Source organism: Ostrinia nubilalis, chromosome 4 (assembly GCF_963855985.1).
Source record: "Ostrinia nubilalis chromosome 4, ilOstNubi1.1, whole genome shotgun sequence".
In the NCBI taxonomy this organism is placed as follows: domain Eukaryota; kingdom Metazoa; phylum Arthropoda; class Insecta; order Lepidoptera; family Crambidae; genus Ostrinia; species Ostrinia nubilalis.
In genome coordinates, this window is record NC_087091.1 from 11,848,413 (window position 1) to 11,870,145 (window position 21,733).

General features: G+C 35.8%; 1 protein-coding gene across 3 annotated transcripts in view; it reads left to right on the plus strand.

Moving 5' to 3' along the window:
* The first annotated feature begins 981 nt into the window (after positions 1-981).
* Positions 982-21,733, plus strand: part of LOC135071107 (very long chain fatty acid elongase AAEL008004-like) — a 30,317-nt gene continuing 9,565 nt past the window's right edge. For 2 of the 3 annotated variants that reach the window (XM_063964874.1, XM_063964871.1), the window contains exon 1: positions 982-1,169. The gene's annotated coding sequence lies outside the window, so the exon portion shown is untranslated. Of the gene's footprint in view, positions 1,170-20,185; positions 20,260-21,733 lie in introns of those variants that run through there. The other variant, XM_063964872.1, reaches the window with a different exon arrangement.

Genomic DNA, 21,733 nt, shown 5'->3' on the forward strand with positions numbered 1-21,733 from the left:
AATTGCGCATTAACTCGAATCAAAGAGTTTATAATTTATTTTTTTTTGCTGGTGTCCGTTTTTGTTGCAGATTCTTTACTTTTAGAGTAGAGAGTGATAGTAGTAAAGGATCATTCCTGAAAAACGTTATTTAAAAGGATCGTCTCACTTTCACACCTACTTTCAAGAAACAACAGGACTAAACCTATTCAAATTTTTATAACTCCCTACGCAGTCCTATGCATATTGTAGGTACTCTTTAAGAAAACGATTTTGATTAATCAGTGACGTAAGAGACTAATCTCCGAAGTAATTAACGCATTGTATCGAAAGGGCAGTGTACCAAGAGATTCCTTGATTAAAGCACGCTATAAGGTGCCCGTAATTGGTTCCAGCTTTTTCTATAATTAGAATGAGATAACAAGAAAAAATAAATAAACCGGACACCAATGCACCGTTCAAGAGCTGCAATGACGTCAAATGAAAACCAGGTTTGCCGGGTCGTCACTCGTCCTTCTCGCATATTGTAGCATCGCAAAATTGTTGCTAAATTATATTGTATCAATTTATTTTTATACCAACAAGAGACAAATCAAAAAAGCTATAGGGCATTATTACATCCCAATGCAATTATACCTACTCTAGTGCAAATTAATAGGAAAACATTAGTAATTTGTATTTTTTTTTAATTAAAAAATTAAATGTGTAAATTTTTATTTTGACGTCATGGCCGATCCAGGTTTTGTTCATTCATATTAACTTACATTTGACACCAAGTAAAACATGAAAATGATATCCTGTAACTTATTTTAGAACATAAACAAGCTCTACACAAAGACTACAAGAGATGCAAGGGCAGAGGTGTGGGTATAAAAAACCTGAAAACTTTTTTTCAGATTTAATGCCCTGCCCAAGTATACTTAGAGTGACGCATGAAGTCAAGTTGAAGGCGCTTGAAGAGCGATGTGATAAAAGGGTAGTGTGAGCGCGCGCGCCGCCAGTACTCAGCCCGCAGGCCACACGAACGCAGTGGCGCCCGCGCACCGCGACTCACACGCCCGCTACCCTAGCGCCCCCACCTCGAAACTTTGCTTTAACCCGTTTACCCTCGGTAGTGCTTGTGCTCTTGGACTGCAGAACATAAATCCTGGACGGAACATTGACAGCCACAACCAGAACTTCCCATTCAGGTGAGTCTACGAGAAAAACGTGCGTGAAATTCACCTCGGCTAAGTCATGTGATGATGCGGACTCGTAAAGCAAGGCAGTTTGAGTTACTTTGAAAATTTTACAATCAGTTTTTCATAACCAATTGTTTTAATAAGGAAAATCTATTGAAAAATTTAAGATATCTCAACTTTAATTTATACGGTTGACCTTGTAAACAAAATAAGGCTTTATAGTGTGATCAACGTGTATCTAGTAATTACCTAAATGGTAAATTAAATTATGTGCCCTACCTATAAATGTCTTTGAAATTCAATATTACTTATAATTTGTTCGGAGTCCATAGAACATTTTGTACATAGGTACCTATCTTATTGCAAATCGCTTACACAAATAATGGAGATATAGATTTCCATTAGAGCGACTACGTAACGCTAAGATAATATGCGGTAGCGACACACAGCGCACAGGTACAAAATCTCCGGCCTCGCTCCAAATTGTCTAATTTTTACAAGAGATGCTAATGAATGACAATTCATTTGATAACTTGCTAGATGAGACTCGCTCGCAATCAAAGGTCACGTGCGAGATGAAACGGACTCCGCATGAGAGGCCATTGTTTGCGATTATCCTTGAAACGCGAAAAATTCTTGAACATTAATGCTAACCACATTCCACTCCTCTAATACAGTTCATACAAACGTAAGACATCAACGAAAGTTTGTCAACATTCTGCTGTGACAACATCCGACGCGACCGCCGCTCTGCACATTGTCTACGTACGCAACAGCGGTGGTAACTGTTAATATTAGTAGATAACATGCAGTGAACGCAACAGTATACTAAGAAAGGAGCTCGGTTTTGAAGCCAAGGATCCACCAAGGCGTTCCACAGGCGTTAGTATTCCCAACGCGTGTGGCAGCGAGGCGGTGGGCGCGTGACGTAAGGTCACCTCGCCTGGCCACTGACATGACACGAGATTAACATGACTCCTGCCCGCGCCTAGCGCTATATGGAACGTATTAATGGCCTCATCTCTAATAACTCGGCGAGTAAACTCGGGAAACTAGGAAACGCTCCTCATGGCTTCCCGTCAGGGCAATTTTACCTAACGACCGCGGTAAAGTATCCACAAGTTGTAACACAAAGAAACCCTTTTAATTTGAAGTGTTATAAATTTTGAGACTTTAGACAAGAGGTAATTCGCTTTTAAAATATAATACAATCCCAGATAAAAAAAACATTCGTGACGGTTTTAAATCACGATAAATACAATAACTTAATAGCCGTAACGTTAATAATAGGATATTTGCCGATTATTAGATTGGCATAATGTTACAATAACATAAAAATAACTTAAATCACATTATTGTGACTTGTATAAGTTGTAAGTAATGATAGATAATTCATTCAAAATTATATAGGTACTTTTAAGAAACTCTACATGGTCCGAAATATGGTTAACCTACCTCTAACACATGACACAACATAGAGTCGATTCGTAGTTTAGTGTCGCAAATAAAATATACATACAACGTGCTCTTTTTGATTTCCTGGAACTCTAGGGTATTAATAAGACCACTTCAAAGAATGGAATGGCATTACATTTTTTGTTAAATTCAACAATTTTTTTCGACTTATTTTTTCATACGAAATTATTTAACAACTTAATTTTTCACTGAAATAATTCATAATTTACATACACTTATCACTAAAAACTCTGCACAAAAAGACTAGGTGACAATTTTGAAAAAAAAAAACTAGATTGATGATACTATAATCTAAATCAACTAGGCATCTTCTAAATCTAGAATCCACAATATCTTCAAAAATATGCTTTTAGAAACACATATTCCTAAGACTCTTTAACTAGTTTTTATTTATAGAATATACCCCTAAAATTTCCGGAAAACAAAAGGAGCACGTTGTATATTAACTCAAAGTATTTCATGCATGCAAAATAAAATATTTTATTTAACAAATGCTACATTTGAAAATGAAATTTACAGGGCTTAATTTATAAAGTTTTATGTATTCAATAAAAATAAAAGGTGTATAATTAACATTGTATATTGTTAAACACCACTTGGAAATAGCGTTCAGTCCGGTACCTCTGGGATTCACCTTTAATAACAAACAGTTTTTTTACTTCTTATAATATTTAAGAATCCATTTATGCTTTCAATGGTTGCTTGCTTTTGCAATAATTGTGTTTTTTCTTCCTATTGCGTTCTCTCATAGTACCTAATTGACGGAAAATATTATGCTAGCAAATATTTTGTTGCTGAATAGATCCACAAAAAAATGGTTTTATTTCAAACTGACGCGAAGTTCAAGAAAAAATATTGTAGTATGATAAATTAGTAGGTACTTTAATAAATTATTAAGTATCCATATATTAAGCATCTAGGAAGTCATTTGGCTTTACCACGAAAACTATTGACAACCAATAGGAATAATGTAAGGTAATTAATGAAGGCTGATTATCTAAACAAGGAAAGCTAACATCGGAAATCTTGAAGGTCTGCGAGCTAGTAAATAAAGAACCCAAGTCGAAACTTGATTAATTTAAATTTAATAAAGTTTGTAATGACCACTAACTACACGAACTCCTGGTTGACAAAAATATTTGCATAAATTAAATCGCGCCGGTTTGATGTTGCGAACAAACAGATTGAATTATTTTTTCCCACGTTACTATTACATACAATAAAGAAGTGTGCATACTTCTAAAGATAGACTGTTTAGCTGACTCTAGACTACCTACAAGTCAAGTTTCATTGAACCTTATTCGAACTTTATGTACGAAAATAACCTCACAACCGGCTTTTGCGACAGCCTCTGAAGACGACATTGAGTTCCTATAAGAAGATAATTATTTTGGATCCGCTATTTGTGAAACAATAGATGAATAAGCACACCGTAGGTTGTACATCTTTATAATTCTAGAGGTTAAATCCTTGAAACATCTTTCTAAACCTTCTGTGTAATACTTTATGTATTTTTTTTTTAATTCAGAAAGAAAAAATACATAGATTTCCTGAATAAAATGAAAATAAAATACGTTTATTTCGAACTAGGGTCCATATAAAAAGTTTATAAAAATTGATTAAGGTTAACAGATGGGATGGTCTCATTGGCGTTAATAATTTTTCAAGGGGCCAGACCTTTCTGGTGTGTGGGACCGGCCGAACTACGAACGACTAACCTGCCAATCTCCAGCAAATTACCTTTTTCATGTTTTTCGGGATGCAACACAAATCCATACACAGATATGAAACGTCGTTTAAGAAAGTTTGAATGACTCTGTGCTTAATAATAATTATATTAGCACGTAAGTACACCCGGAGTCATTTCTCGAACAAATTAACAACGTTACTCTAAAATGTACAATAACGGGTTTTTCCATTGTCATTAAATATATATTTAAATTTAATATAATAATCAGAATCATCATAATCTGATACCGTTACTTATTAACCTTATTTATGTATCTATGCCAAATAGAAAGATATTTACGGAAAGGCTACCCACCCATCCGGACAAAAACGATGATGAAGCTAAGTGTGTTAGGATGTGTTACGATGAGAACAACTTTCTCCATCGAAAAATATCTTAAAATTTTCATCAATATCTTAAAATATTCAAAAATTTTCAAAAAAAAACAGTAGTTTTTGTCGGTCCCGTAACGAAATCGGTCCTAATACAAGATAAACTGAACCCCTTGCTTTTCCCATTATCTTACGACTTAAATAAATGATAAAATGAATCCCATATAAGGGGGCGTCCATAAATTACGTGAGACAATTTTGGCTATTTTTCAACCCCCCCGCCCCCCTTGGTGAGATTTGGTGAGATTTTGCCTGACCCCCTCCCCCACCCCCTAATCTCACGTTATATTTAAAAAAAATCCGAAATTTAATAATTTTGGAGTATCGTACATTTAATGCATGTCATTTTTTACGCAGTCGCTAGCGGATGACGATCGATATAAAGTCGCACTAAGCCCACTGATTACGAATAGATCCAGAAAAACACGATTAGTGACAGCGGTTAGTACTAGGGTCTCGTTGTTTTTTTTTTACAGAAGTACCTAGTCTAATTATTGTTCCTTTCTACATAATCTAGCATAATCGACTTCGATAAAAAAAACTTGTTTTATAATTTTCTTCATTTCGTCATTTATTCTGCATTTTAGTATTCACACATGCAGACGGAAGCATTTTTAGTTTTATTTGTTTAGTCGGTATAGAATAAAATGTCATTATCATCATAGAAAATATATTTTTTTAGGGTCCCGTAGTCCTGACAAGGAACCCTTATAGTTTCGATATGTCTGTCTGTCCGAGGTTTTGCTTGGAAACTATTGGCACTAGAGAGCTGTTATTTTGTGGAGGGATGTATATTAATCACGCCGACAAAACGGTAGAATAAAATTTTGAAAAAACATTTTTTTAGGGTAGCTCCCCTACATGTAAAGTGGGGATGAATTTTTTTTTAATCTTCTACACCATCGTGTAGGATATCGTTAGATGGCTTGGGGGTTTCAAAGACTATTTTTCGATTTAGGGATCCGTTTGCAAATTATTAAAGTTTGAAGTGCCAATTTTTGTTCGAGCAGGGCGTCCCCCCCCCCCCTCTAAAAACTAGACTGTTGGCTTGAAAAACCTGGAAAAATTCATAATAATACTGCTTTTTATGAACTTTCAAGAAAACTATAACGGTTAGGGTAGGTAGGTCAGTTAGTTTAAGAGTAATAGTTATTTCACTCATGTATTATAAAATATCATATCTAACAAAAATTCCTTAGAAGAAAATATTAAAAGCGACTTTAGATGAAGTAATTGCTTGCTTCTGAAATATATTTTGTTAACGACGGACAACTACGGAACCCTACACTGCGCGTGGCACGACACGCACTTGGCCAATTTTTTTACTTAAGATTTAAACACAGTTTTCTGGCTAACTCTATTTCTCTATTTCTTGCGGAAAAAATTACGTGATATTTCCTGAGACCCCCCCTCTCCCCCACGTGAGATTTAGTGAGATTTTTGTTGACCCCCTCCCCCCCCTAAAAGTCTCACGTAATTTATGGAAGTAAAATTATCGTACTTATTGCATTTTCAGTCTCAATTTTCATTTCAAAAGGAAATTAGCATACATTTTAATTACCTAAAAGTGTCACGTTTTAGCAACGGAAACGAAAAAGTTCATTGACCAATTGAGCATCAAGTCCTTGACTAGCTCAGTTTAATATATTGGCCTCTTAGAATGTATAAAACCTGATTTATTAATTATCAACATTTTATATGCAATATTCATAGAGTTAACCAGATTATATGATTCTTGTTTCTAAATCTTTTCGCATCGCATTTTTATTGCAATACAGAGATGAATGATTATAGCGCTGTACTTTCATTAGCCGAAAAATATGCTGACCTTACTCTTTACATGCTTAAGGCACTGTTCCTGGTTTAACATATACGTAAAGTGGACATATTAATTATACTTGAACCGCGTCTCGATCATGAACATCGGTTGATACCTTGTTCTCCAGTCAAAACAAACAAATTGTATGCATATTTTATAAACGACATTTTTTTTGTTCACCTATCACGGTGGCAGACGACATGTCCAACTTTTTATGAATTATAGCAAAAAACTATACAAATATTTACTTGCTCTCAAGTCAGTAAATTCTAGAATCTATTTATATTTTATGTTCGCCAAGCAAACAATCTATGTTCTGTGCAAATGATCATTTATGTGGCACTTGAACGATTGACGCCAATAACTTTTTTGCAGACTGTGGCGTGTATTCAACAAAATAATATCTACGTTAGCTTGGTTTTATATTTTTCACAATGTTCGCTATATGGCTGCAAACAACATACGAATGTGAAAATTACAAACGCAAACTACTGAGAGACATCATTGGAAACCAATGGGAAGTAATATGAAAATAAATGGTTAATTAAGCTTTTTCCAAGGTTACAGGAAAATCATTACATCTCCCTTAAAAAATTAATTGTAGTTACATATTTCATGACATCTTTACCATGCGGATTCTATAAGCAGATATTGTGTGTGTACCTTCATGTAAGTATAAAAGGACTATGTTCGTTCTTCATACATTATTCGCCTAAAAACCAACAATTTTGACATATTACTACCCGAAAGCGAAATAATACCATTCTGAGTGTAAGAACAATGATTCCTGATGGACACTTGCCATAAAATTAATGATTAAGAATATTAAATCACAGCGATTTTATAATATGTCGTTTATGACAACATGGCGTCTAATGTATTGTGTGAATGTATGAACACCGATTCGCGAAAAATGTTTTGTATTGTCGTCACGCCGAGTCGCAGCCAAATAGTATAAAATAATAGAACAAGTTTTAGAAATACAACTCGGCATTCCACTTTTATAATATGCCCACATATTGCACGTAAATAAACAACATGAATCGTAGGTTGTTTCCACCCTTGTCATCTGACACATGAAATAAACTCCTATTGTATTATAGATATCGAAGCCGAATCGTATATAATAATAGAAAGGGTTTTGGAGATCACTCGGGGTTCCACTTTTATAAAATACCTACATATTGCATAAAAATAACACGAATCATGAGTTTTCTTTTCACCATTTACATCTGACACGAGATAACAAACTCCTATCTCCATGACTACCGTCGTAGTCTATGCCAAAGACTACAATATTTTAAGCAAGAAGTTTCAAACCTTAGCAGCTACGGTAACCCCTGGGCCACATACATCATGATAACATTCGGTCGACACCGGAACGAAGTCTTGCGATTATGCAAAAAAGTATCGTATTCTAGTGCGGCTATATCACGTTCAACCGGGGTTTTAATTCGACTAAAGTCCTGACTAAAGACTGGAAGAAAATACGCCGCATTGTATGAGCACTTCGTGTTCGTTAAAGCGGCTTCAGATCTAGAGCCCACATAGTTTTCTTTCCAATAATATCCGCAAGTAGCGCTGCATGATCTTTATAACAAAAACGGCAATAGTTATTAAGGTGCCAAAATTATATGATTACTTTGGCACGGTATTATACACGTTCGAAGATTTGTCATTTTCATTCATTTCATCATCATCATCATCATTTCAGCCACAGGACGTCCACTACTGAACATAGGCCTCCCCCAATGACTTCTACATCGCACGGTTGGTAGCGGCCTGCATCCAGCGCCTTCCCGCTACCTTTATCAGGTCGTCGGTCCACCTTGTGGTGGGTTGACATTGCAGAATATGACTTTTGATAGGTTCATCATAGAATTCGGCGGGGATATCCTCACGGAGGAAGTTCGTAAAAGGGCGGAACAAGATCTTATAATAATGCAAGGCCGAAGCTGTAACGCGCGTGCTCCTACGTGTAATCCGGCGAGTATGCAATAAATAGTAATGTCTGGTAAATAGTGGTAATACGTATCGTTCGTTCGTTCGTTTCAGCCGAAAAGACGTCCACTGCTGGACAAAGGCCTCCCCCAAGGATTTCCACGAAGACCGATCCTGCACCGCTCGCATACAGGCACCTCCCGCGACCTTCACCAGATCGTCGGTCCACCTAGTGGGAGGCCTGCCCACGCTACGTCTTTCGGCTCGTGGTCGCCACTCAAGAACTTTCCTGCCCCAGCGGCCATCAGCTCTACGAGCTATGTGCTCCGCCCCGTCTATGTCTATATGCGCTACGATTACAGGGTATCATTTTGTATAGTCGCAAGACTTCACTCCGCTGCTGTCAAATCCATGTCGCATAATGTTATCGCAATGTGTGTGGCCCTTGGCCAAATCACAGAAGCCTATGCGAAGAAAGAGCACTTGAATGACAATGAAAATCAGGGTTACCATTTTATAAGATCTCCTCACTATTGAGGGTAACAAAGTAACATTAATAATCTAGCCATTAATTACATTTATTACCTATACGAGAAAGTAAAGCAACATGCGGTTTTATTTTAATTTGTAAAATATTTGTAACAGTTTGTTCCAAGTTTAGTTTTACAACAGTATTGCTGTTTCAGCTGTCACTGTGAAGCTTTGGGAAAATAAATAAATAGAAAAAATATTAACATAAATACCTATTTATTTAAGTTTTTATGTTCATTATCATAATATGCCAATTTAAGTTACACTGTGTGACAGTCTTTGACACTAAACAAACTCTTCAGCTTAATAATACCTACCTACAGGGCGTTTTTATAGTTACTCTTGCTGATGAAACAAGAAGGGTTGATTCTACTACTGAAATACAACTACTTTTCTTACAAGACCAATATCAAATTCTCAAAAAAATTCACTTCTTCGTGATGGTGATAATTTCTATGGAGAGGTTTTTTTATATTCGGTCTCTTGGGATAAGTTATTCCATTTGAGCAGTAGAATTAATCCTTTTTATTTGATCACATATAAAAATAACACAAGTGTTTAGGAAAACTTCTTCTTTGGTATGGTATCACTACGGAGTTATAATGTCGGCAACTTTGTATCACTGACTTGTAACTTTCAAACAGTATGAATAGTAAGGGCACCACATTGGTTTTCTTTCTGAAAAAAGGCTTTCACTTTTAGTACTAACCCTTTAGCACTATTTCATTGAAATAAAAATACAATAAACGCACAGAAGACTGAAATTGAGTCAACTGACGTGACATTTATAATTTGTTGACATTATGACAGTTTGACAAGACTAGGGATTGAAAAAGTTTTAATTGAAAAAGTAAAATGACAATTTATTAAAACGATTCACAAGGATATAATCGATTAAAAATATTTTTAAAATGTTCTGATACTTGCCTGTAGCGATTATCCAATCCTGGTTTCTACTGATAAACTACCTCGTGGCAAGATTTTAATAAAATAATAAAATCTTTATCTTCTCTTTCACAATCTATAAAAGTTCATTTGGTCTATTATTATACATGTGCTATGAATGAGGGTTTTCGCGATTGAAAAATCCGCGAGATGGCAATACGTAGACGCGAGGTCCAAATGCTGCATGATTGGTGGATATCTGTCAATGTCATGTCAAAAATAACCAATCATGCAGCATTTGGACCTCACGTCTACGTATTGCCATCTGGCGGATTTTTCAATCGCGAAATCCCTCATTGGCATAGATTATGAGAGACTGGCAACTATACTAGGTTGATATAATTATGTTTCTCACACTTCAACTGGCATTGGATTCAACATCGGATTCTGACACTTTTACAGTTATGATACCATGAATATCAGTTTATGGTCCTAATTATTTTTATTTTATTTACGACCTTCGACCAGTTGGACACTTTAGATAGCTTCTTGTAATAGTGTCAATATCTTTTTAGCTTTTAACGCAAATCTAGTCTTCAAAGCAGTTTAATCGATTTATTTTATTTTCAAAATCGATATTTTATTGTCTATGATGGCCGCAGGAACATCACTATACATGGACTCCCAGCAATAAAGTACGGTAATGCCTCGTACAGATTTTATCGGCAAAAATTATGGAACTTGATAGGTTTTAGACCATGCCACGCACCAAAACGTCCGGAAGTTGTAATAGTATTATAGAATAAACGTTAAAAGACTTATTTATTTAATTTTTCAATGCTTAAGTGTCCATTAGAATGAAAGGGTGCTTAATGTATTAAAAAAAATAGAAAATAATTATGATGGGTTAATGTTTTTGGGCGGTTTTTAGGCGGTTTCTGACAATGTCCTTTAAATAAGCATTACCTATGCGTGCGTATTGTGTTCGAAGTTCGAACAAGAGGTAGTGCTAGCAACCTCTAAATCGACTTGGGTGACCTCTCGATCATAAATTGGGCATTAGCAAGGATAGTCATTAGACGGTGTCGTGTCGCCGCATGCACGTCCGAGGCGGCCTCGCGCGCTCGGGCTGCGCCTGCAAATGTTTACATTTGCGCCGGCGACGCCGTCCGCGGCGTCCACCAACGATTAGTTGCAAAATGATCGCGTCCGAATTGAGTTCAGGGTCGCGCGTGCTGCCTCCGGGTGTTGCGCAAGCAACGCATCGCCGCCCGACAACACTCACCTCCATCTAATCTTAATAAAGGTACCCGCAAATTAACCACCGACTTTGTAGCGGTTCCATGAGGACGTTGCAATCACAACGCTGCAATTGCTAATTGGCTCCGACTATCTAAACCAGCAGCGCGAAGGCTTTTTGTTTTCCAACCTTGCCCCCGACCTTTAGTGCTCAACTCGAAATACAATTAGATCTAAACATGCTGACGGTGGCTATACCTATGACTGTGCTTTCGTAGATCTCCTCTACATATCAATGAGACATGTACTACACGAAAGTACTTAATCGAAATTATGAATGTCTTAATTGTGTACATTTTGGACGAGGTTGCACTCTCAATAATCCAGACAGTCACAGTTCCGAAAACATTATTCTTGATTTTTATAGATGTTATTTACAAAGTGCAATGTTGTATTATTAGGCATAATACAACATTGCTAGTCTTGCTAGATGTGATAGAGTTGCAATAAGGCACTCTACATTTTACATTACTGCAAGTTCACCTGACAATGATGGATTTTAAAGGGTTTTTCGGTAAACGTATACTAGCCGAGGCTGTTATTTTCCTTGAAAATCAATAAAGAAGTCAGTTAATATCCTTATTTGACTTATGATTTTTAACAATCTATCGGATTTTCCACAAGTAGGTATCTCTGTTCCGAATCACCAACCGAATAGTTCCCCAATCACAATGCACAAGAGCGAAGTGAGAATAATTTCAACAGCTAGCGACCGTGTAACACAACTCGTAGTTAATTCGTTCATTTTGCAATATATTTCATGTTTTATGGTCACCATATTAATATGAAATGCATTACAACCAAGTTGGAGTTAGTTTTGCAACTTATAGCGAGTGAACACAATGAGTACAATCAAGGGTGTGGTGTACACATTTCGGCAATAGAATATTTTCGTAATATTTTGTTGAAATAACTAATCACTGGAGTGTAGCAAGTGGTTAGTGCTGAGTCACTCGCGGTAGCGCTCCACTTTCTGGATGCAATGTCAGTTACGCTCGCACGAGAGCATGGCTCCACGCTTGCCTTTCCGCCGCAAGCGCGCCCATTGCATTGCCTAAATGAGAATTGCTTTATGCTCTTTACGCCCGCTGCCCGCGCCTAATGTAACACCAAAATGTGTAATAATTACAATCGCCGCACATGCCATCATTAAGTTGTTCTTATGCAAACATTAGTCTCTGCAATATTGATCATTCACCATTACTATCATGAATTGACTAGTGGATAAAATACACGAATACTTAAGCAATCGTTAGCGTCATAAATACTGATATTAGATCTGTGTCACTTTATCAATTTAAGCTAACTCTACATTTTTTATGACATACTCAGCTATTACACACAAAATTATAGTCATCGTTCTTATTACTGACGTTATGTAGAGACAGATACTTACTTATATCAGGCCAACGATCCCGCATTCGTTTTCATAAGTGCTTCATGGAGTTTGTTATCGCCCTACTTGTGCACCATATTTTATCTAATGGTTAAGCAATCTTATCAACTTAACCAAATCAAGCTATTTTTATCAGACTGGCTTGTAACCTCACCGCGGCGATCGCTACTAACTGTCACGTTATTTTCCGCGACTTGGATATTGGCAAAAAAATCTATATGCAAATTATCATATTATTGCCAAATGTCTATAATTCCACGTATAAGTCGACCACGTGTTTCAACACGTCACCCGTTTACTTAACTAGCTTTATATTCAAGAAGCCCATTTATACTGTGTGGCTGTGGGTATTTTATGGAAAATTACTTTATTTATCAAGGAAATTCAGAAATTCAAATTAAAAGTACCAATGAATAGATAGAGGAGAGACAGTCACACTACGTCTCTACGTTGCCCTGGTTATAAAGTAACCAAGACAAAAACCATTCAGCATATTGAAAAGGAAATTTCATATGTACTTCCTAATAACACTGCAAGTTATGCTGTGCAGCGCACATATAAATAATATGTTAAGTTGTGACTCATCACCTGACAATACAACAAAGACGATCTGCAGTTATGCACAAGGTTCCGATCGGTCCATTTGATAGACAAACTTAGTCATTTTGCCGATAAACTAGGAATTATAACAATGCCTACCTAAGTGATTAACCTCGGAAAAAAAAATGTTAGTATTCGCATCGAGCATCGATACTTAGTAGCACCTCAAGCATCCTAATCAAGAATAAACGTCACAAACGTCGTTGGTGGGACTCTACATAATTTACAGTACAGTAAAAAAATTAACAGCACCTATAAATCTACTAACATAGGTAGTAGAAAAAGTGAATAGCCACTTTTCAGGCTCTACTGATTTCAAAACGGAAATCATTGAAAATTCCGATGTGAGATTATTTTTCAATGTTGCAGGAAACGGTCAAAACCAAAGATGTAAAGGTATATGGAAAGAGAAGTTTAGTGTTCTGTTTATATCCTCAGTTTTATCATACGTTTCGTGAAGCCAACAAAAGAAAGTGGAAGCAATTGCAGTGGCCGTACTACACATGTATGTAAGCCGAGACGATAGAAAATCGATCTACCGCGATGAGTGTGTGCGATCCGCGGAGACTAAGTTACTTTCACACAAACCGTTGAATGTCGTTTCCAATACAAAACGGAATTTCAGGCGCGTTGCGTGCGCCCACGCGCCAATGTCAATGTCGGGCGGGATGTGCTAACAAACGTAACACTGAACATAACCACTGAACCGCTCACAGTATATCGATAGAGTTTATAGAGGTGCTATTATAGTATTCTAACCTCATATTACGACTTTATAGGACTATTTATAAGCAGCTTTTCCTGGGATATTTAAACCTTAAGAAAAGAAAACCCATCGAGAAACTTAAGAGTACACAGGTGCGTATCTATTTAGGTTTTAACACTCTAGAAATTTTAAAAAACAATAACTTTTTTAATTACTAGTTATGCAACAACATTATCTGCCAAGTGCTTGACGCAAACGCGAAGATCAGCTCATTTTGAAATAATAAAAACTACATCGCCTATGCAATCATACTTAGTCCGTTTTGTAATCTCAACTGCAAGCGCAGGCGTAGAGTATGTCCTCTATTTAATGACCCACCTTGGGATGATGGTCGTACATCTTTTCTCAATACGGCAATAGGTACTCGTACCTAACTGGCCCGGGGACTAATGTCAAAGTATATTAACAAAACTGAAATTATTTGTACCTATTTTGGAAGTTGGTTAGGATCTCATTGATCTTACAGAGGGCGATTCCATGATATACGTAACCTCAGAAAGCAAGAAAAAATCTGTTGGATCAAATTTGCGCGTGCCAAATTCTAGAATAACTAAGAAGCAATAATTAACTAATCTCACAACATTTTATCTCAACACTGTCGGCTATCTTACCACATCAGTCATCATAGAGCTTACTACATCTTACAAATCTCAACTGGTTCTCACACAAATAAACAATAAACATCAACACATCATTGTTATCATTGTTACTAGTAACTCGTAAAATAAAGGACGTTTTAAATTGTATGTACATATTACGTCATGGATTATTCATTCTTAGATAAGATTAAGTAGAGCCGCGTAATCGCGTAATAATTCGAAAAAATACACCTTCTTACATGGAATCAAATTGATAATTATTAGATTTATATCAAATTATATTCTATTACAATATATAACGTATGATTAATTACTTATTAATTAGAATTGATTTGTATTGAATGATATAAGTACTCGTTTAATATTGAATAAATCATGAAATGACATGCGTTTTATTAAAAATAAAAATTTTAATTTAATCAATTACGTAGGCAATTAGTATCTAGTGTGTTATAGTTTACGCACCGCACACGGGTCATAATATCCATACAGTGTTCCATTATATGCAAATATCAAAGGGCAAAAGCAAAGAATATGCAATAAGTAGGTACCTCTTGCTTTATTAAAAAGTGCTGGCAAGTTAGGTACATCTATTTTCCGCATTCAATTATTTCTACTGCTACCATTTTTTTTGTAGAAATTAGACTTTAATTACTAAATTAACAATAGACGACGTAAATTATTTGATTCATTTAGATGCAATGCTCTAGACAATGAAAAATAGTCTCCTTATGATTACGTACAAATACATACCTACGTCAAATGGTCCTTACAAGGATGTTCACTCTTTACGACTCACTTTGTATAACATTTTTTAAAGATTTAAGGCTATAGTTTTCACAAAACGTGACACTGAAATTATAATGTACTCGTAGCGTAGTAGGTACGAGTACATTATAATTTCATCAAAGTGCACCAACTAGACAAACCTTTGAAAATTTAATGGTCAGGTATTAGGTAACTACGCAAAGAAGTAATCAATGTCAGATGCGGATGGAACAATAGACAAAGCAATTTTTCCACACATTATTACGCTCACTAGTAATTTACTTATGTACAACTTTAAACTCAACATAACTACGAAAAGTTCGTTAATTATCACTTAATCAAACATTAAATACTTAATAATGTTACGATGTCTTTGTTGAAATAAATATCATGCAAGCATAACACCCAGCATTACTTACCTAACAAAGATTTTGTCGCGAAAACAACTTGTTACATTACTTCACAAGTCGGGCTACAAAAATGTTTGCAAGAACATTAGTTATGTTATAAATAGTGACAACTACTTACTAAAATGGTGTAATGTGTACACAGAGTTCTAAAATAATAAGGTTGCTACTTGAAGGACAATCATCATCTAGAATCAGAGTACCGTAGTAAATGTGACATGTCATTTAAGGCAAATTTCCAAAGGCTGCTTGAGGCCAATTCAAATAAATTAGACACATGTAGCAACCAACAAAATGTCAATGCTATTGCATTCAATGCAAACCTTCAATATCATAAAACATCCGATTAGATCGAAGAGCTCTTATAGGCTGTAAAATTCAACCTCGAAACAGCCGATAGAGTCACCGTTAAATCGACAATTTCGTAAGTGAAAAGTTAAAAGTCGGAAAGCTTTCTACAAAGTTTTAGTTAACTTTGAAAATGACAAGGTGTGTAAATTCGTAGCTTAAAATTGTATCTAAGTATTCTTATTTTTAACGAAGACAGTCTTAGAAAACACGTGTTTATCAACTAAATACTTAACAAAACCACAGTCGATAATTAATATACTAATGTAAACATTACTTGCAAAACAATAATATTGTTTATTATACGACCTGTAAAAGATTTACATTTCAGGGACATGTTGTACTTGTAATACAACATATTTAAATTTGCACTAACAAAAAGTTTTTTAAATTGTATTACGTACACAATAAGTATGTGAAAATATAGATTGGTCGTACTTGTACTTGCGCAGACGCAGAACACACGTCTATCTTGATCTTTATTTATTCCTGGCGGTTGGAGGCCTAGCTAATACGTAAGCAGATAGACTCCAGAGACGTCGTCAGAATGTCAATGCCACTTGGTCTCGGGCTTCCCCATCAGAGCTTGTTTCAGTGGACTGTGAGTCACCGGGTCAGTCTGACAGACATTTATCTGTTATTACAACTGACGCACTCGATTGTGACAAATTGTTTGGATATTGCTTTAAATGTTTATTGCTCTAACTTGGACAATAATTGCATATTTTTATTGACAAATAATTAAAGGTGCTTACTACGACTTATCTTAGCGTACCTATGTTTTTGCTTAATTATAAATTTTATAGATACGAGTATACGCAGGGGGGCGTAGCTACTAAGGGGCAAGGCGGGGCAGTGCCCCGGGGCCCCCAAGCTATTTCTCACATTTTCAAAATAAATAGAGAGAAATTCAAAAGCTTAATGTTAATAAACTTGATAAAACCTAACAAGTTTAGATTGCAGTGGGGCCCCATTTTTTTCATCCCATGGTTACCTAGCTACGCCACTGGATATACGACTATACGAGCAATATCCATTGAGAAGCTATGCAGCATCTAGTATGAGAAAAATTTGAATATTTAATAGGTAATATGGCTCAACTACATGCAAATCATCAGTATAAACTAGTTAATGTAGGTACTAAATGTAACCAACTTCGTACTTGGGCAAATGTTTAACTTTTTGTAAAAATCTAAACGAACACATCGCGTTTAACTGACGTTTTCCTTGTAACTTTTATGCCAGCTGCGTCTTCATTTCTTTAGCAGAGCAGGCTTCCATAGTCTCTTTGTTTGTTGAACCTGCTTAAATTACATTAAACGTCGCGAACAAGAATGTAAATAATTGTAATTCCAAGTACGACTTATTCCCACATGACGGCCGTGACGTGAACTCTCGGCGTGTTACATACAATCGGTGATTATAGAGCCTCGTAGACAATAATAGTCTCGAGAGCACTGACTATTGAAACCGCATTTGTCTGTAATGCACAGAACAGCAATCTGCGTCAACTTCTTCATTACAAAATTAGTCTATATTTTAACTCTTAACACATGCTTACCCCCAACAAAATAGTTTACAACAACGAAACAACGAAAGATGAAGCGGTAGGTATGCAAAGGATGATGGGCACAAATGTATGGAAAGTGGTACCCGCTCCAATAGCCATAACCAATATATATTTTAAAAGGCCTTTAGATGTAGGAAAATGTCTGCTATGGGGCCAGTTCTAATTCACGTTTTGAAAGCAGTAATTCCACTAAGTATTATAATGAAAGTATAACACAATCATCCATGTATACGAGTATGTATTATGACTACAATCTATTCATATAACTAAAAGAAGCATTGAAAAGGAAAGTATTATACCTACGATGAACTACCCAAGCTATTAGCCCTTTATTCGCTTTCATCATCATCATCATGATCATTTTAGCCATAGGACGTCCAGTTGAACATAGGCCTCCCCCAATGATTTTCACAATGGCTGGTTGGTGGCGGCCTGCATCCAGCGCCTTCCCGCTACCTCACAGATATAGATATACCTATATCTGTGCGCTACCTTTATGAGGTCGTCGGTCCATCTTGTGGGTGGAATTATTGGGTCTTGTGGGTTTATTCACTTTAGCAACCCATAATAAACCCCTTAAGAAGTAATAAAACTTTAACAAGGGGTTATTAATAAAAGTTACACCCTAGTTGAACTCTGGCTTAAATTGTCATTTGGTATGGAAATGTCATTTTAATCCAAGGTTCTTCCTAGGTGTAATTTTTTATTAATAAGGGGGTACCTAGTACTTCTTTAAATAAAAATATTTATTTCACAATCATCCCCATCAATAATTATAGAGTTAAGGAAGGATGCTGGAGCAGTAAACCCTTCCTGCCTCGCATAACCTAAGTACCATACGATGGACACGTATGATACTTCTTCTTCTTCTTCCTCGGTCCCTCACTGATGAGGATCGCGACCACAGATAGTGTTCCTCCACAGACTGCGGTCATAAGCTGTGTGGACCGCACGATGTAAACTCCCGCCCACCGTCTTCCTCACCGCGTCCGACCATCTCGTCAGTGCCCTGCCCCGAGCGCGTCCCTCTTCATACTGTATGATACTTAGGTTACACAAAAAGTATCTTTATCTTCGAACGCAACCAGATCTGAGGCTGGTGGCCATAGTAAATGTTGTTTGTCTTGGAAAGACCTTTCAAATGACACTACAAACATAACTATTGGAGCCGGGTACCATTCTGCAAAAAAGTATGTATATCTTCGTACACAACCAGATCTGAGGCTGGTGGCCATAGTAAAAGTTGTTCATCTTGGTAAGACCTTTCAAACGATACTAGACACATATCTATTGGAGCCGGGTACCATTTTGCCCATTGTCCTTTGTATTTACTAACATAAATAAGATGTGCGAAAATCGATATTGCATGATTATTTACAATATTCTCGAATATCTAAACTGGTTTTTAGTAGGTGAACAATTTTGAAAAAACCAAGAGATAATGAGAAACGGTGGAGGTAGAGACGAGGTGAGGGTTAGCAAACCCATAAAATAAATTTTAATGCAGTGAATTGTTTTATCGGATATCTATTTAAAAAATTTAAATGAAATGCATTTAACAATAATTAGGTGTACCTATGTAGGTACATTTAAATTTAGGAGCGGTAAATTAATCATCATTATTATTTTCTTCAAAACCATTGAAAATCGAAAAAGAATAATATTTTATATTTAGTGAAAAAGCTCTAGTAGTTTTCAACTGAAAAGCTTGGACTGAAATTCAAATACATATTTCTATTTCTAGTTATTGTTCCTTAAACCAGTTTTCTTTTAAGAAAAAGTATTCTTATACTTCCTTGGCGGTTTGAAAATACTCTAATTGATATAAAAAGATGGCAACCCAAGTATTGTGCACTTGGTAGCCACCGCGGGGCGACAGAGTTGTTCATTTCGCTGTTACATCACACGACGTGCAGCCAATGACCCACTTAGGACACGAGGCGATCGCTCGTCTAATGACATATGAATAATCATATTGCTTTGACATATCAAACCGCGTGGGCTCATCCTTTCCAAGAGTCTCAAGCCTCAGTCTTGGCATATACCTACTAACGAGATACCTAGTTACTTTGTAGGTGTTAAGTAAAATTATTCACGCTTATCTCGCCTCAGCGGCCGTCGCAGACCCTACCTAGCGCGCAGTCTACGACTGGTGGCGAATGTTGCAATAAATGCATTCGAGTTGCTCGGCTACCTGCGGCCAGTTGAAACCAAACAAATTATATATCAATTTACATTCATATAATCATGCATACACAATACTATACAAAGGCAAGATATGTGTTTCAACTATGTCAGAGGAATGAAAAAAATAGTTAATGTACTGTTTAAGATGTTTTGTGAAAACCGTTTCGTAGTGACTTGTTGCCGTATTACCAAATTAACATTCCTTCGTATTTTCATGATACCCATTGATGACTAATTTAATCAGGTAACAACTTTATCGCACTATTGATTTGAAGATAACATCTTTCAATACGTGAACTTCAAACATTAACTATCACGTTGCTTTGACAATGGACGTGCAAACACGGAGAATTCATAATCGGATTGAGATGCATACCCATGCATAGGTATGTGGGATTTTTTTACCAATATTTTTGTAATAAATTGCAATAAAATCTAGGTCAACTTTTCTTAAAACCTAGTTCATTGCACTCACTTCAGTAGATTATAGTTAAACCAACTACAGCGATTCTTCTATAACGACCGTTTTTTGCTGGCGCGTTTTACGCGTCTTTTTATTGGCCTTGAACCTAAAATAAATGTTGCAAAAACGTCAAACTTTTTAATGTAGGGTCTAACTTACTTTAGGAATATAATAAGAAATTTTGGAAATCTGACATAACATTACATACAATTTCCTAAGCTTTGAATTAAGGCGTAGGTCAAGCGAGGCTCAATGATCTCTACTATATTTACAAATAAAGTCTTAATTAAAAGATAACACAATCGGTTAAGAAATATTACTTATAAGAAGACATTTTTTTTTATAAATAAGGTATAAGCAATGGTTACGTCTTCATTATAGGTGCGCTATTATAATATTATAATGTAGAGATGCGATGATCGGCTTGAATCTGGTGACGTACCTATATATTTACGGACACACGCACTTCATTTTATTTATAGTTAATATCTAAATCAGTACGACACCTGTTTCGGCCTTAACTAGTCTACTATAGAAAAGCGGTATTTCTTGTAAGTAGGTAAGCAAAGTAAAGGTAAGGTAGGTACCTTATTCTTTTGAATTTTATACTTTGACGTTCTGTCTAGTAACCTACTAAATACCTACTTATTTATAAAAATCACACTAATCAAATATTTTCATTTATCTCATGTTCTTAAAAATCATTATCCGTCATAGGAGACAAGAAAAACTTATACAATATTATACACGAGGTATGACAATTTTAGTGTTAACTCGGTTGCCGTACCTACGTAAATATTACAGATCTCCAACCTATACTATCTTATCGGTGGAATCAAATAAACGACGTGCCTAAACTAGGCCACTTGTATTGCAACCAGACATGACAAGATAAAAATATTTTAAATTACTATTAATAACGACTTCTCACTCACTTATTCGCCGACACATAAATTTAAGTAATAATTCATCTCGTTTGTAAAATTAACATTTAAAACTGAACCTTGAAATTTAAAGACGACACTTGCTACATTAAATTAATTTTAAGACTCGTATCTCTCATTTCATTCTGCAACATATATCGCAGTCATTCGATACTACTAATATCACGTTAGGTCATCTGACCCGATAAAATAAACCATTTAAACAATCGTATAAATATTGTCTCTAAGTCATTGCTCTGGGTTGAGGCGTAGTGTTTGCGTAAAGTACCAACATACTATAAAAGTAAGTAATCAACATTCATTCATTTTCATGATCATTTTTCTATAAGCTTAATTATTTTATCCATGTTAGTTAATAACATAATGTGTAATCTTACAGAGTGAAAACTATTTTATAGCTTTAGCAACTAAGTACTTAGCCAATTTTACCTCGTGTAGAGTTCAAATATAAAA